This window comes from Oryza sativa, chromosome 2, assembly GCF_034140825.1.
Source record: "Oryza sativa Japonica Group chromosome 2, ASM3414082v1".
NCBI lineage: Eukaryota > Viridiplantae > Streptophyta > Magnoliopsida > Poales > Poaceae > Oryza > Oryza sativa.
Genome location: NC_089036.1, coordinates 16,794,471 through 16,806,254, shown reverse-complemented (window position 1 = coordinate 16,806,254; position 11,784 = coordinate 16,794,471). Strand labels below are relative to the sequence as shown.

The 11,784-nt window shown below is 40.4% G+C and overlaps 1 long non-coding RNA gene across 2 annotated transcripts; it reads left to right on the top strand.

The window, feature by feature from the left end:
- Positions 1-1,516: 1,516 nt before the first annotated feature.
- LOC9271438 (uncharacterized) lies at positions 1,517-5,468 on the top strand. Of its 2 annotated transcripts, none has more exons than XR_010739574.1 (4): positions 1,517-2,421; positions 2,624-2,968; positions 3,577-4,023; positions 4,819-5,468. It is a non-coding gene; the product is annotated as an uncharacterized lncRNA (long non-coding RNA). The 2 variants fall into 2 exon arrangements; XR_001543907.3 differs by having other exon boundaries at positions 4,777-5,468.
- The last annotated feature ends 6,316 nt before the right edge of the window (positions 5,469-11,784 follow it).

Sequence of the window (11,784 nt, the reverse complement as noted above, 5' to 3'; positions counted from 1 at the left end):
TTCTCTGAAATTTGTTGACAAATATAATAATTCACAAATATGTTTGCTAATAGTACTACTAGTGAACTTAACGAAAACCCGGCATAAAAACTTCACATGCTCAGAGCTAGTTGACAACGCTCATCATAGCTCATCTTTACCAACTGAAATGCACTAAGAAATTAACTAATCTCTATTGACTAAAATTTGCTATCAAAACTAACCTGATTAAAATTTGTGTTAACGAAACTAATCATACGAAACTGCATGTATGCTAAGTAGCTCTTATTAGTCTGGAATCTCTTCTTAAGATATTACTAATTGTAAAGGCCAATGAGCTATCATCCTGAGAAAATCAAATTACTGAGAGCCCTGTATTCAAGAGAAATTACATCATGATTTTTCAGTACTGAATTTTTTTTAAAAAAAAGATATCAATAATCTATCTATATAGCATAGTATAGGGAATGGAAAACCACCTATATGGTATAAGACAGAACAATCATAAGGAATTATAGGCTGTTTTGCTTCTGCCCAAGCCTGAAGAAGAATCAGACAACGACAATAACTGAATCATCCATCCCTTCCCCCTAAACTCCCCGGGGGGGGGGGGGGGGGGGGAGCTAATAGGCGATCGACCGCCCGATCGCCTGGGCGATCGCCCAGCGATCGGTTTGCCCCCCTCCCCCTATACTCCTCCCTCTTCTCCCCCTTCCTCCTTCCTTTCTTCTCTTTCTACTACAGTACACCACACTTTTTTTTTAAAAAAACAAAAGTTAGAAAAATTTATGTATAGAAATACTATATATAAAAAATTTAAATTCAAATTTAAATTTGAATCGGGTATGTAAACTTTTGACTTATAAACTTTGGGTCTATAAACTTTAGGTGTATAAAAATACTATATATAGAAAAAATTTGAATTCAAATTCAAATTTGAATCAGATATAATTCAAATTCAAATTTGAATCGGGTCTGTAAACTTTTGACTTATAAACTTTGGATCTATAAACTTTAGATGTATAGAAATACTATATATAGAAAATATTTGAATTCAAATTCAAATTTGAATCAGATATAATTCAAATTCAAATTTGAAACGGATATATAAACTTTTGACTTATAAACTTTAGGTCTATAACTTTAGGTGTATAAACTTTAGGTGTATAGAAATACTATATATAAAAAAATATTCGAATTCAAATTCAAATTTGAATCAGATATATAAACTTTTGACTTATAAACTTTTAGTCTCTAAACTTTGGATGTGTAAACTTGAGGTGTATAAATTTACTAAAATAGAAAAGTAATGTGGTGCCAAAAAAGGAAATCAGGTGGATCGCTGCCCCATCCCCAGGGCGATCGATCGCCGAACAGCATTTCCGTAAAATCCCTACATGCCAAATCCACCGCCTAGTAATCCTACATGCCAAATCAACAGGTTAAATCCCTACCGTTCATTCGCACCTCAGGTGTAATCCATATCATCCACCCCTCTCCACCACACGATTTCACCCTCTCCACGCGCGGTCTCCGCGCAAAGAATACGCCTCATCACCCTCTCAACCCGAGCCTCGCTCCTCCTCGCGTCGTCGTCTCGTCCCATTCTGCAGCCGCCGCCGCGGCACACTGAACCGAGGCGAGGTCTTCCCCAGCCACCGCCGGAGCCGTGGTCTTCCCCATCCGTCGCGGCCGGCAGCAGCAGGAGCCGACGTCGTCCTCATCTGCCGCCGCCGCTGCAATCCACCGCTACCCTCGAGGTCGTCGCCTTCTTCCGCCGCCACACACTCCGCCGTCGCCGCCACGGATTGAACCGGAGGCGAGGTCTTCCCCAGCCTCCCACGGAGCCGAGGTCTTCTCCATCAGCCGCGCACTCCACCGTGATTTCTCCGCCCATCCGCTGCTCCATCGTGATTTCTCCGCCGCTGCAACCTCTGCCCCACCGATCGCACCCCATCGCATCGCCGGTTCCTCGCGCTTGTTGCCGAGTCCGAGTCGATCCGATTGGTTCCTCCGTTGAGGTTGCCCCTGCCAGGAAGGCCAAGCCGATCCAGCATCTGCTCCACCTACTGGCCCCTCCCCGTTCTCTGCTCCTGACACCGTCGGACATCAACCACAGGCCACCAGCAACTGCACCTGCACCTTGATGCTCGCATGATTGTGATGACACATAATCTCGATCTGCAACTCACCGTCTCCATTTTCTCAAGCCGGAACATTGGGGACACTCCGTATTATGGCAGGAGCAGCGTGGAGTCAAAGCCCTGCTCCGTAGAGGGCTCGAGGCTGCGCGGATCTGGCCGCTTCGGCCGCCCGGCCCACTCAACCGGCTTGCCTGCACCATGATTGCTCTCTCAGCAATCGCCCGGCGACTCGCTTCCTCTCTTTGAACACAGCTGGGGTGTGCGACATGGCTATGGTGGAGGATCTGCCCCCACCCAGGTGAACCCTCACTTTAGACTGTAGATTGCAACAGCTGTATGTAAATTACAATAACGATTTCTCTATTAACTATTATGATGAACCTGCAGTTTAATCTGAAAATTTAGGCAAAATGTAACCGTTGCAGTCCTTTGTTTTCCTTCTCAAACACACCATTCCAGTCTTTTGGAATGACCCTAAAGCTGACCAATCACCTGTGTAGGAACCCTCTACTTTGCAGAAGCAGAAGCGTTACTTGGCATATATACTTTGCAGAAGCAGAAACACAACTTGGCGGTGGCTGGTTTATTTAGCAATCTCTAGTTGGCTTTGATGGCCAGTGTGGTAATTAATTTCAGAAATCTCCGATTCTTGTTGACAAATTTTTTTTTTGCAGGTTGAACATGGTGATTTCAGACATTAATCAATGATGGATTATCTGCTTGCCTATTCTTTCTGTTACATCAGTTGTGGGATGTTTTTCTGTTAAATTAATCTAGGTTGCTCTCTTGATCTGGTCTAGACAGATCCTAAGCAAAGGTTGCAATAAGGAAAACAAAAGGAAAAGGTGAGAGAGGTTCTTAGTATACCTGTTGACTGTAGCTGTGTCAATTTTAGTTCAAATATTTATTGGTTTTATCATGTATACTGCACTGTGGTTCATGAAGAACAAGAAGAATTTGTATTTGGTCTACTTAATTGATCTAAATTATGTAGAACTTCATGATTTTCTTCAGTGCAAAATATTTATTAAAAACTGCCAAATATAGTTTTTTTCATTTTTTTTATCCCTATAAAGAACTGCTAGAACCTTTTTTTTTACTATGTGCAAAATAACATTTGCATTTTTTTTTAACAAAGAAGCAGTCTTACATCATGTGTAACAGTCTTTTCTATTATAATCTGCTACTAGAAAATCATGTGCCTCACATTTTACAAGATCATTGATGATATGAATGCTTAAGGATGCTATTTTGAATTGTTGGTTTTCTCAGCAAGCAAAAGTTTCCATGGTTTTATCTGATTTATTTTTATTACCTCACACTTAGGATATATAGCATATTGCATTATGTTATCTGATTTGTTCATTCTAGAACTGTAGACCTTTAAAATTAACACTTATATTTTTCATATTGTCCTTATCAATAATGAGATCTTCTCAACAAATGTTTGCAGATGAACACTGTTTACTACAGCGGAATCTTTGTGCTCTTTATCCAATCTGCAGAGATGTGGGTACCAAGGAGTTGTATTGTTATGAATATTTGACTTCTTTATTTTTCCAGTTTATTGATCATCTTACATATTTAATGATGTTATAATATTTAATGATGAATATCTTAAACACAGGGAATAGGTCCCCATCATAGCAATAAGCTTATGTATTATGTTTAAAAAAACAATTCTACATGTGTAAAGCTTTGTGATCTTATAAGCAACTAGAGAGGTAAAAGCACATGGTAAACCTGGGCTCTTATTCATACTTTTAACATTTTGTATTCATTTTAACTGTATTTTAAGTCGCTCTTAAAATGGTCACATGATTCGCTTACTCTGAATTATTTTGTGGAAGTTTTCAAGAATTTGGATGCAGCTGCTCTAGGAATTCATCTCGGGTGGAGGGTAAACCTTCACTGTCATTCAAGTCAACAATACATTCATTAATTGAAAAAATGATTTTTTAATCCATTCTGAACAGTGCAGAACTTTCTGAATTATCTATCGGTGTTTAGTTGTTGATTGTTGTTTTATTGAGGGGTATTATTAAATATCAAAGCATATAGTTGTAGATAAAGAATCAAGTTTTATGACTTGGTTTTAGTTATACATATCTTTCTTCAAAGTTCAAAAATAAAAATTGTAACATCGTATCTACCTGGCACCTTATCTTGCAAAAGTTGAGGCTGTTTACCGTCCTTAGAAAAAAAAATGTTCTTCAGGTATTGGAAGTATAACATTTGTATTTGATTTTACAATGAGGGCACGAAACTCGCTTTCTGTTGGACTCAAACTGAACCATTTTGGTTGATACCCTAACATTTTGCTCTACCATATAACTTATTTCACTATTGCAACTTTATTTCATAAAGAAATTTCTGGAGTTTGGTGCATAGCTGCTTGAAGGCTTACAATTTGTTTAGTTGTGCTTACTATTTGAATTTATTATGTTCAAAGTAGTTTCAAAATACTAATGATTCTTAGTTACTTTTGGGGAAAAATCGGTTATGCTCATTCAAGAATGTATGTCTAACAACACATGTGATACTCTTTTCCAAAAATTATACAAATACTTATTCAGTTTGAGAGTATTTCAATGTTCCTAGTTTAGTTTTCAGTTTTTTCTCCAAGCAGTTAATTTTGTTTTTTTTAATGCAGCTCAAAATATCCATGTCAACTTGAAGTTATTGTGGATTGCAGATTGTGAAAAAATTCCATTACCAAGCAAGGAATCAGAGAAAGCGCTCCATCGACGCCTTGCCGGCGGCCATGGGAACAGCCGTCCCTGCATCATCAGCTGCGGCAGAAACGGCCCTGCTTAGCTTTGCCTCGCCGTCAGCCATGGGAAATGCTGCTGCTTCACCAAGCAAAACAAAAAAAATGCCATAACATCCTCGATGACTTATGCACGTCGTCCGCCGCCAGAACTGATGCTAACCTCGGAGAAGCCCAGCGCCGGGGAAGACGTGAAGACGCCGAACACCGGAGGGGACGCTGCGTGCGCGTCACTGCCGATGAGGACCGGCACCCTTGCTGCTCTTGGTTGCTTCTCTTGCTGGATTTTGGGCTTTGAAAAAAGCAAACGGGTTCAGTTCGGATCTTTTAGTGCGGGCCCTATATAACCAGCACATCCGACGGCCAAGAATTCAGCTGATAACACAAAAATAAACAGCCGGCTGACGGATAGCAAATCCCAAAATGATACTCCCTCGGTTTCAAGTCATAATACGGTCTGACTTTAACTAAAGTTAAACTGTTTTAGGTTTAACTAAGTTTGTAAAAAATTAGTAACATTTTTAACCCAAGACAAATTTATTATGAAAATATATTCAATTATTGATTTGATGAAACTAATTTAGTATTATAAATATTACTATATTTGTCTATATCCGTTGGATAAGAAATCAACGGTATAGAAGAAACAATGAACCTAGCTGTAAATTATAGATTTCCAAGGGGTTAAATGGAAAAGGTGGCATACCTTATAGAGAAATCGTCTCCTCTTGCGGTCTCTCCTCACCTCTTCCTCCTCGGCTCCTCCGGCAAGTCGCAAGCCATCTCCAGGGCCAGCCGCCGCCTCTCCGCATCAACGTTGGCCCTCGCTGATTCATCCAGTGCTGTCCCTCGCCGATTTGTCCAGTGCCATCCCTCGTCGCCCTTTGGCACCAACGCCTACCCTCGCCGATCCGGCAATCCCCATCCCCAAGAAATCCTAGCCCACAGCGCCGCCCTCACTTCACCCCTCCTTGTGTCAAAGGCTCTCACGAGCCAAGCGCTGCCACCTCCTCCTCGCCCCCTTTCCGTCTGTCTGCCTCCTTCCTTTCCAATGCGCTCGACCCGGCGGGCCAGTGGTCGAGCTTTGTGCAGCACTAGGATCGATCACTACTGGAGAAACTATCTTTGGTCGGTTTCCCAAAATCCACAATAGTCTCGGTTCACTAAAAAACCAGGACTAAAAAGTATCTTTAGACTCGGTTTATAAGTGTAAGGGGACTATGTGATCTTTAGTCCCGGTTCACCTTGTGTCAAAGGCTCTCAGGACCCTAGAGATCTTTAGTCCCGGTTTGTAATATCAACCGGAACTAAAATTTTAACTTTAGTCCCGGTTGTTATTCTCAACCGGGACTAAAAATCAATATACAGTATATAATCCCTTGCTCTTATCCTCAAAAATTTCGATCTCCTATTCCTCCTCCTCTCTCCCTCACTCTTATCCTCTCCTTACCTTCCTATTCCCCCTCCTCTCTAGTCTCTCGGTATTATCCACTCGGTGTACCGCCGAGGAGCGCCGGCTAGGAGCCAGTGGGGCGAGGCGACGGGAGAAGCGGCGGCGGCGGCCCACGGCGGTGGCAGGAAGCGGCAGCGGCAGCTCGCGGCAGGATGCAGCGGCGGTCGTATTTCATTTTTTCTCTCTTTTTTTAAGAATTTGTGTTTCATTGAATCTGTATTATTTGATCTGTGATGTATTTGTGATCTGTGATGAATTTGTGATGTAAATTTTTTTAGAATGTGTGATGTTTTTTAGTTTGACAATATGTGATGCGAATATTATGATTTGTGATGTTGTTACTTGATTTGGGGATGTAGGGAGCATCTCGATTTGAAATTTGTGAAGGTTTTGTGATTTTGGTGAGATTGGTGTGAAATCAACATGCAAAGAATAATGAAAAAAAAAGAGAAGGATAGGGACCAGAGACGTGGTGCTATCCTCCGGGAGTAAAGATACCCGGTTGGAAAACCGGGACTAAAGGGGGTTACCAACCGGGAGTAAAAAACATTTCTCCACCAGTGGGTTTAATTTTTCGGTTCGGCCGATTCTATTGAAGGTCACCGATATACTGAAATTTCAGTCCAAAATTTCCAACCCTATGCAGCACTCGAGTGGGATGGCCGGCGGGGTATCAGGGTTGGACTTCGATGTTGTACTCAAGGCGTAGTGGTCAATCCTATCCGTCGCCGTCAACATAGCTGCAGTCGTTGCCTCTCTAACCCCTCGCCCCTCTCTCAGTTGACGTCCTCGCCAGCTCGTGAGTCCACTTCCCCTTCCCCTGACGGTTGCTTAGGGTATGTTCAGATACCCTTTTCCTAACCCCTCTCCCTCGTTTTCCGCGGCACGCTTTTCAAACTACTAAACGATGTGTTTTTTGCAAAAAGTTTCTATACGAAAGTTGCTTAAAAAAATCAAATTAATCCATTTATGAAAAAAAGCTAATACTTAATTAAGCACGCGTTAACAGACCGCTCCGTTTTCCGTGAGTCGGTTAACACACCCTTAGAGTGGACATGAATGTGAGTGTATGACCTATACATAATCAGTTGGGTACAAACACAATGTAGATTTTTTATGGTTCTAGAAAATGTAACAAATTTTAAGCGATTATTGTTTAATGTCCATAGCTGATCCTAGAATTAGAATTGTTCTTCGGTGATTATGTTCTTCGCTGATCCTGTGAGTTCATTAATATATGAAAAACCATAACTGCGGTTGACAAGGAACCTTGAGAAAACTTCATCTGTTGCTCAAAATCATCCAGGACTACCACAAGCATGTTCTGATGGTACTGTACTGTACAGTGTACACAGACCTTGGTTGTAGGTACCTACTGATCTTTCAGTGTCTAATGCAGAAAGTGAAAGTGTTCCCATCCAAAGTCATTCAATTACCATATGGTCATTGATTTCTGTAGATGAATTATTTACTGCCCTCCTTAAGTGCTGCCCTTTCTTTTGCTTCTCGATATTATTTGTTCACATGATTGTCTTGTTCTATTGATTTCTTTTTGCAGATGTTATTGGAAAAATTATTGCTGTCTCCAGTGCACAATGATACCTACAAGTTCATCAGATTTCAGGATGAGAAGATTAGCGCCTATATATTATCCAATAAAATAAAGCATGAGGTAATAAGTATCCCTATTTCTTTTAAATATTTCTGTTAGTATGAAATAATATTTAATACTTTACTTTTTTATGTAGAGCTCATCTTCCCAAATGGAGTCACCTCAAGATATTCAGAGCATGTAAGTTGAGCCATGTCATTTGGACATCTTTAGCAAACAGACCTATGAAGATCCAAACAACAGATTATCTGGTACACAACTGCACATATTTCTTTTTTAAATATACTGACGAGACAAGGAAAATATTCATGTAAACTGTAGCTATCTTCTGGGAAAAGTATACTAACATATCATGATTCCTCTTTAGTTCTCTCTTCTACAGTTCTACTGCAGTGAACATTGCAGGGTGTGGTGGTCTAATTATGTTCAGCAAATAAGTCATGGTAGACTTGATCTGTATCCTCAAAATTTGGAATATTCAGCGAAAGAATCATATATATGACCCTTATAACTACACCTTTATGCACCAGGTAATTCCACACGCTTGCTCTTTTTAATAGTTCTCACATATTTCATATACTAGTGAGCGTGCACGTGCAAGGCACGTTTTTCACCATTTATGATATTTTCAAGCTAAATTTATCAATTGTGTCAAATTAGAATCTTAAGATCCATCTAATATATGTTGTTTGTTTCCATCTAAAATATTAATGTAAAAAATAGAATGTGTCGTTTCCATCTCAATTTCAAAATAGAAACATAACAGTTCTTTTTTGCACTTCCATCAAAATAGAATAATTTGTAGAAGTATCTTTGTTTCCATTTCCATTCATTGTCCAACATTTTCACATATTGATGAATCATTGAATAATAACTGGGGAACCAGTTCATTATTGAAAGGTTAACCTTCATTATCACTACAGTATTAAGGTGCCATTAGAGGGCGTGTTTACCAACATGTAATTAGTATAATGCAACCTAATTGACCGAGGGGTTGAATATATTGGTTGCGCAAACATCGTATGGAGTAATTCTTTCCATGTGCATCTTTCCTATTTCTTCATAGACTTATATTATGTCATCTCCTGGCAATAAGCTGTGCTTTCCACATCCAATGCTCTTATATTCACTCCGTCTTTCATATAAAAGCATTAATTGATGTTTCATGAACATAAATCTAACATTATTAGTTCATAATTCGTTCCATTGTCAATGCCATAAAAGATATGATATTCATAACATTTTGGCTCTGTTCGAAAACAATAAACATTATTTCTTTAGTCACACACATCCAGTTAACCAAATATGCTTAGCACATAACATATCAATTATCACCACTAATGGCTTGTTCCTATGAAAAAAATTTAGTGTAAAGAAATACATGGTCTACAATCCACATAATTGATATAATCTCAAAATGAGCATGAACAACATTGCTCCTAGGGGAAAAAAATATTTCTTTCAGCCTTTTAGGTTATAATCTTGACAGGTTAAAGCACTTCCATATTTCACCTGACAAAATTATCTTAGTCAAAACATGTTTGAAGCATTTATACATTTCACATGTTAAATTGAGCTATGCTTCTAGAATAAAATTGATCAAGCAAAACGCAATGTACATGAAAAAAAATCACATATAACATTGAATTCAGGTTCCTATAGAATTCTAACCATTCAATTTTTTACAGGGCCAATGGTACATTTCATTGAGCAACTTATCTATGTGCATCTATCTTGTGGCTGCAGCAGTGCACAAAAAATTGAGTACAGACCATATTTACCATAATGGCTGCTCAAAATTTCTTCTTGTTAGGACAGCGGGGATACCGAAGTATTTCGTCGAACATGTAGGCATGTAGCTTTTGTACCAATTTTCACCATCATCTTTTCTATCTATCTGCCATAACCCACCCGGGAGAAACACAAAACTGATCAATGTATAAATTTCACTATCATCAACCCCTCTCCATAGGCAATAGGGCCGCAACAGTACCAATATAGACATATACCTTGTACCAGCCACTATTGCCATGTTGCTCAAGCAGATCACCATGGCCTTCATTTGAGCTACTCGCAAAGCTTAGAAAACAATATGGCCAAGCTGAAAATAATAAAAAATCAAGCAGTGGAACATTTTATCAAGCAACTCGATCTTTTACATGGCTCTGAACCAGCAAGAAGCCTGAAATGAAGGAAATAAACAGATCCAGGTCTCTAACCAGTCTGAAAATACATCGTTTAGCATAAGTACGTAGTGATCTATGGCATTTTTCTGTAAATTTTTGTACTCTGGAGAACAATCTATTGGATTTTTTATCCATGAATGAATGAAGCTGATACCTGATTGAGGGAAAGTTAGAAACATCAATCAGCAGGTCACCAATTTTTGTCTTAGTAGCAGGCAATAATAATGGCATCGATTGTCGTCGCTGACCACCAGGATCGTCACCTCGTTCCCCCACTGCATCGGATGCTCCTTCCCGGCTGCACCTTAGTGCGTTGGCAGAAACGAAAAAACCTGATTGTGTTGACAAATCTGTTGTGGAGTTCCCATCATTTTTCATTCTATTAAGATGCCACCACCTATTTGTGCAGGGTTCTACCAACGTTTCAGTCACGAACTGAAATAGAATAGAACATGTAAGTCAGAAACTGAAATAACCTGGTTTAGAGGAAGGATTCAGTTTGTACTGTTAATTAAGGATTTCCTCTTGACCAGACTGGTTTTGGCTAGTAAAAGGGATAGCAAGTTCAGCCTTTATTTCCATTTTCCTAAGTATTCATGATTTGGGGCTTCTATAGACGTAGCATATTAAATGCTTCAGAAAACCACTTATCTGGAACATATCTGCCAACGAGCATTTCTAGTGCAAATCTTCGGTTTCTGTTCCCAGAGGTTCTTTTGTCTCAATAGAAGGCACAGTGCACAGTGCATAATTATTTTCATCTGGTAAAACCATCAATAGTGGTGTAGCAAATAGGAGAAAAGCAAACATATGATCAAGGATTTAAATCTCTGGCTATAGCTGCCGCTATAGCCGGAGAAAGCTGCTGGCAATAGCAACCGCTACGATATGTTCAATTTACCGCTATGTTTTCTTTGACGCTATTAGCTGCTTTTAGTTGAAGATTGCCGCTAAACAGACCATCTATTAGCTGCCGCTAAAGGCCTTGGTGGGCTGAAATTCCAACGAACAAGCCCATATTAGGTGACCGTGTGGCTCAAGTGCTCAACAAAACCTAACCCTCTCGCTCTCTCCTCCTCTCCGTGATTGCAGCAGCAGCGGCGGCGACCTGCAGTGGCGACGGCGGCGGATGCTGCTGTGGCTGCGACCGGCAACGGCGGCTGCTGTTATCAGAGGCGGCGGCTGCACAAATCCCTCTCCCTCCTCACTCTTCTTCCCCAAGTGGTGGAGGTAGCTGCGCTCGGAGAAGGCAGCGATGGCTGCGCCAATCCCCACTCTTTTCCCCCAACCCCAAGCAACGACGGCGGCGAATGCATCTGAAGGCCCACTCCTCTCTCCCCCAAGCGCCACCAAGGCACCAAGCTCGAACGGCAGGCACCATGTCCTAGCGGAGTCAGAGGCAGGTAGGATTTCTTGCTTTGATGTTGTCGAGTGTTGAAGAATTGAAGTGTTTTGAACTATTTTGAATCTCTGATGTTGTCACGAATTTATTCTGATATTGGCAAGTTTATGTTCAATTTTTGCAAATCCGCTAAATGGCTTAACTGCAGCTATAGCCGGCCATAGCTGGCCATAGCTGATGAAAAGCCCAGCAGCTAAAGGGCTTAGCCGGAGATTTTAAACCTTGCATATGATATACA